The sequence below is a fragment of the Arachis duranensis genome, chromosome 3 (genome assembly GCF_000817695.3).
Source record: "Arachis duranensis cultivar V14167 chromosome 3, aradu.V14167.gnm2.J7QH, whole genome shotgun sequence".
In the NCBI taxonomy this organism is placed as follows: Eukaryota; Viridiplantae; Streptophyta; class Magnoliopsida; order Fabales; family Fabaceae; genus Arachis; species Arachis duranensis.
Genome location: NC_029774.3, coordinates 1,847,970 through 1,854,247, shown reverse-complemented (window position 1 = coordinate 1,854,247; position 6,278 = coordinate 1,847,970).

Below are 6,278 nucleotides of genomic sequence, written 5' to 3'. Positions count from 1 at the left end.
CGTTTAATAATAATGATGATAATAATAACTTCTTGATTCTAGTAGTATTACTTAACTAACTTACTAACTCACTAAATTATCAATATTGACGAACCGGGGTAGTTTATATTTGAGTAGAAATATAGAATAAATTTTTTCCATACATAATTTTCACCAATTACGCAAGTAAAAGTGAAAGTATAATATGGATGAGAAAGACTTAACATGAAATTATACTCCCAAATGGAGAAGAGTTGTGGAGTTGGGAACTTGGGATTATCGAGTTTGCGATGCCTGGCTTCACAAGAAAAGAGAACGATGGTGGTAGTTAGGTGTACATTAAAATTAATCGTTAAATTTAGTTATTAGTATAAAATATATATTAAAATATAAATATATATTAAAAATTAAAAATTTAAATACAATCATATGAAGTTGATAATTGAAAGCTATTAAATAATTTAAATGATTTGACTAAATTTTTATTTAACGATCTTTATTTATTAATTTTACGTAAAATTAACTGCACATAAGTTTTTATCATATTAAAAAGAAATTAAAACACATATATATTCTATATACAAATACATTAGTAATGACTTATTTTAATAGCTAATACCTAATTTAGTGTATAAATAATATTTTTAAAAAGAAAATATTACATACACAACTTTATTCATTCGAGCCAGATTTAACAGTCTTTTTGTCTGTCTCCCTTTTTTTTCTTTTTCTAATTAAAGTTATTTAAATATTTAAATTTACATTTAATTAATAAAATTCCACTAAAATCTAAAATTGGTTAAAAGTAAAAAAATAAAAATATTTGGTAATTTAATGTGTTTTTTCATTTATTTTACTATAAAATTAGATAAAAATATTTAAATTTGTATAAATTAAATAATAATAATTAAAATATTTTTCAGAAGTAAATATTTAATCGGCATTTAAAATATTATAGTGCTGATAAAATAATAGTTGAATATTATTATTGACAAAATAATTTTTAAATAATTTTAAAATTTAACAAAAATAACTAGCGTCTATTATTTCCATTTCCTTTAACAGAAAACATTAAGATGGCTAAATGAAGAGATGACATAGTATATTTTACTGAAGTTTATAATGACATAAAATTTTAAATTATTTTAAATCAATACACAAGAGAGTCTCTAAATAATATAAAAAATCTTAATATAATCTTCTTTTTCTGTCCCCTATTTTTCAAATTAGTGAAAACACACTATACACACTTCATGATTATCCACCATTTTCATCACTCATCAGCCATCACTCATCATTCTCTTCTCTCACAAATCAACAATTTACACACTCGCAAAGAATTATAGATGTCTGCGATTCACCGCCTCAAGCTCTGTCGAGACTCCGTCTACTGCCATTGAGTTCATCTCTGTGAATTTGGCGCTCAATCTCTTTTTTTAGTGTTGTCATTTCATCTCCATGACTTCGTCTTTCTTATTAAACCAATCTGTCTTCTCCTTAGTTTCACTGCCTTCGTCCAACCAATATTTCCGACATCTCTTTTTGGAACTCTGTTGTGGTGTCCAATTCATAAATTTTTATTATCTTTTTTATTTTGTCTTTTTCTGATTTTTATTCTGTCAGTGAATTGATTTACTTTTTTCTATTTTTGATACTATTTCTTTGATTTTTTTAATAAATGTTGTAGTTTTAATACTAAAATTTATTGCTTTACCTTAGCTTATTGGATTGATATTTAAATTTGAATTTTGATATTGTGTGTTTGTGTTTATTGGTATAGTTTTAAAAATTAAAAAATATTATTTTGTAATTATATATAAATTCATGAAAAGGTCAATTTTGATACTGATAATAAGGTTGATGTTAATGGAAAAGAGACATTTTTTATAGTGGGTGATACGAAAAAAGAGAGGTAGAGAATAGAGAAGAAAGACGAAAAATAAAGGAGAGAGAGAATTGTTAGTGGTGAGAGGTAAAGATTAAAAAATGTTACGTGATATACTCCGTTAGTCATATTAGTGTTTTTTATTAACAGAAATGAGAGTAATTTATCTATGGTCATTTTGTCAAATTTTAAAAATATTTAGAAGTCTTTTATTAATAACGTTTTTAGATACTATTTTATCATTATTTAAATTTTTTGGACATCAATTTAATAGTTACTCTTAATTTTTATATATATCCTTTTATATAAAGAATAAATAAATATACATAAACATTAAAAATTACACATATAATATTCATAATTTATTTATAATAATTGTTCACATTAAAATAAATTTATATAAAATAATAGTTAAAATATTAAATAATTTAAATTACTTAATATATTGTATATTTATATCTTAATTATTGTCTTTATATAATTAAAAATAGCTTGGATAACCAACTTTATTTTTTATAGGTTATGGTTTAGACTTTAGACATTGCAAGGTTGGAGGTTGTAGGCAATGTTTTCTTGCTCGGAAGACGTGACACGTGTTAAGAGGGAAGACAGAGGTGGACCCACTTCACACCAACACTCTCAACTCTGATCGCCGATGTTTCCTTTGTTTTCTTCTTCCTTACTCTCTCTCTCTCTCTCTGTTTCAATTACTTGCTTACCCTTCACTCAACCTAACCTATATGAATTATTGAATTCTGTTAGAATATCAGATATATAGATTACTGAAGTACACTATTGAAATTAAAGGAGATACAATAGTTTTTCTTTTCCCTTCCAGAGTTAGGAGATAGATTCAAATTCAAGACGTCGAAATCAATATAAAAAGATTATATCATTTAAGTTATAATTTGTTTATGAGATACAATAATATTTAATACATACAGATTATAAATACTAAATCTTTTTGATAAAAGAATAACTAAAATATTATTTATATATTAAAAATTAATTTATTAGTTGATATTTTATGTATACTACTTAACACAAGTTTTAGGATAAATAATAAAAAAATATAATTAAATAATAAAAATATTAAATAATATAAATAATAGATATATCGAATATTTATTTTATTAGATATACGAATAGTTATTTTAATATTAAAATTTAGATGATTAATTTAGATATATAATATATTTTTATTTAATTGATAATTATTCATATTGTTCAAAATGATCATCGTCTATATTATTATTCAACCAAACAACCCCAACAATGAAAACAAATGAATGGTCTTTCCAAACATAGAAAATGCAATGAATAGAAGAGAATTTAAACATTCTTCCCTGCCTCCTTGGTGGCAGGACTCATTATTTTGTCGGGAAAGTAAAAATATTGATAAATTTTATCTAAAATGATTAAATTCACTTTTTATTTTAAAAGAATTTGATCTATATAGTATTGTACCAACTGTGAATATATGACAATAAGTCGTTTAATTGATTTAACTTTATAAAATTGTTATATATCATGTTCAAAAGCACTAAAAATTTCATTGCCGTTTTGCCTCCTTATTTTTTCTTTCATTCTTTTTTCTTTTCAATTTGCCACCTTGAAATTGTAAACTACAACAATGTGTCTACTGCGGTCCATAGTTATCACATCTAGCTTTTTTTTTTTTTTTTATCTTCTAAACCTATCACATCTCATGTATTGATTATTACTATGATTTTATGATTATTAAAGTCCAAAACGGCAAAACAAGCACACAAAATCACATGACATATCAACCTCAACCATTCAGACAAAGATTCTGCTGCCTGGAAGAAAGAAAAGTGGTGGAAGTGGGAACACCAGATTCTTTTCTTCACACCATTGCTAAATGCTAATACTACAAACAACGTTACCCTATGTATATATGTTGTTTTTTATGTGCTCCTTTGGGACGTTGGGGCACAGTTTCCCATCGTTACTACTCACTTTTACTTTTTCTATTTTTATTTTTTATATTTATTTATTTTTATTTTTTTTCCATTATTTATATTCTTGAGTATGTTCTCTTTGACTAGTCAAACCAACATGACTGATCCCTATGAATATGATGTTCATTCTCATAACCCCACAACTACAACCATGCCCCCACCATATTATCTTTTTTTTTTCCTCATCCTCCCATCTTTGATGAAATTAAAATATCCTCAAAATCATGTATTTTTCAGACACATGTTATTTCAACTACCATCTTAACGGTTGTGTTTGTTTATAAAGATAAGACATTGAGATAATAACACAGAAATATAAAATCGTGTTTAATAGAAAAGATATGGACAGAAATAATGTGTTCAGAAACACTGAATTAGTGTATTTTGTGTTCATCCTGACAAGAATAACACGGAGATACTAACAAGAGACACAACTTATTTTTTATTTTTTTTATTATTCTTGTTATTTTTTCATAATAATATTTTTATTATTATATTTTTCATCTCAAATTTTTTGAATAAAAAAATAAGAATAAATTTGATTTTTATAATTTTTTCTAATTTATTATCAAACAGAACACAAGAACACAAAATTTTGTATCTCTGTTCATAAGTATCTTGTCTTATCTTGTTTTCAGTCTCTTATCTTATCTTATTCTCGAAAAAAAACCCAGCCAATAAGTTTACTATTAGAAACTAAACAAATTCATTTAATTGTATTATCGTTCTAAACATTTTTTTTTTCAAAATTTAGCCAATACAGAAAGAATTTATTTAATTATCATTTTCAACGTAGTTACACATTCTAGAAAATAATAATTAAAAAAAAGTAATTCAACTTCCAAAATTATAAGAATTAAAACAAAAATTATTTTTTAAAAAATAGAAACCATATTTCTCAAACACTTTATCATTATCCTGTAGTGGTGGAATTCATCAGTATTATTCAATCTATTTACTGGTCAGTGGTCACTTTGAATACAATAGCTAGATATGAACTAGGAACCCTAATGGTACATAGGGTGCACCCAAAGCTAAAATTCCGTGGGATCCAAACTAAAGTATGTGAAAGTGGAAACAATGATTGTACATGCTATTATTTTCCACAAGTACTCGTAAAGGATAATGATTAATTATAGTATATGAATTATTGATCATTATTATTATAGTTAGTATCATAGTATTTCCGGCGAGTCACTACTACTCTATAGAGAGAATCTGATGCACAAAGAAATGGAGGCACAACAAAGCACTCAATTTGACAATTAATCATACATAGTACTATAGTAGTAGGTATAGTGTCATATATAGAAACCATTGTTCTACTTTCTCTTTTTTCTGCTTGTGGTTGAGATAATAATTAAATAATTAATTAATAATTTAAACATAAATAATTCCTATGATTTGATTTATACTCTTTTTTTCGTCACGGTATTCTTAGATTTGTAAAGTCAATAATTAATTCGTCACAGATCTAATTAAATTTTATTTTAAAATTTATCATTAAATTATTGACTAATAAATTACTACATATATAAAATAAAATTCAAACTCTCAATATTTATTTAAATAAATTAATAAATAACTAATTATTAGACCAATTTAAATTGATTCAATTTAATCTATATTATCTATATTTAATTCTCCTCGTCGTTCATTATTCCCCGGGATTTGCACCTAATAATAGCCATGATTTGTTAGGTTAGCAATTAGTAGTTTGGTAAGATATTACACGTTTATCTTAATTTTGTTACCGCAGATAGAGAATTGAAATAATGTGCTCCATGATTTATCTAAACTTAGGGCTTAATTAAAAGTTGAGAAAATGCAATGATGGATGTGAACTTTCCCGTAATTATTTAATATCTTGATTAAAGATTATAACTATATATGTCCTTGTGGAAAAAATAAAGGAGACGGAGAGTAGTACATTTAGTTTGTTCAATTTATCTTATCCTACCAACTTTGTTCTCTCTTTTATTTAATTAATTATTTTTTGTACCAACTATAAGCGACAAATTAAGCGCCATATATGAGAATATTATATATATAACTAGTTATAAGATAAGACAAGATGGATATGGATTAAATAAAAGAAGGAAACGAAAATAATGATTCAAGTTTCTGCATTGGTAAATAATGGCAACTGGCACAGAATGATTTCCCATATGTTTGGCGGATCATCAGATGAATCTCACACTTTCTGTTTTGCCAATTCTTGTTACTTACAGTTGGGAAAACAGACCCATCAGTCAAGTTGTTGTATACACAAGGTGAAATTCGAACTTTCGACACTTACTTAAGTAGATTAATGAATTAACTACTAGACTAATCCAATTCAATTTCAATCTATATATATAGTACTGTTTTTTTTTCCGAGAAATTTATTTCTAGTGTGTTTTTATAGCGTAAATTATACTAATCACACTTAG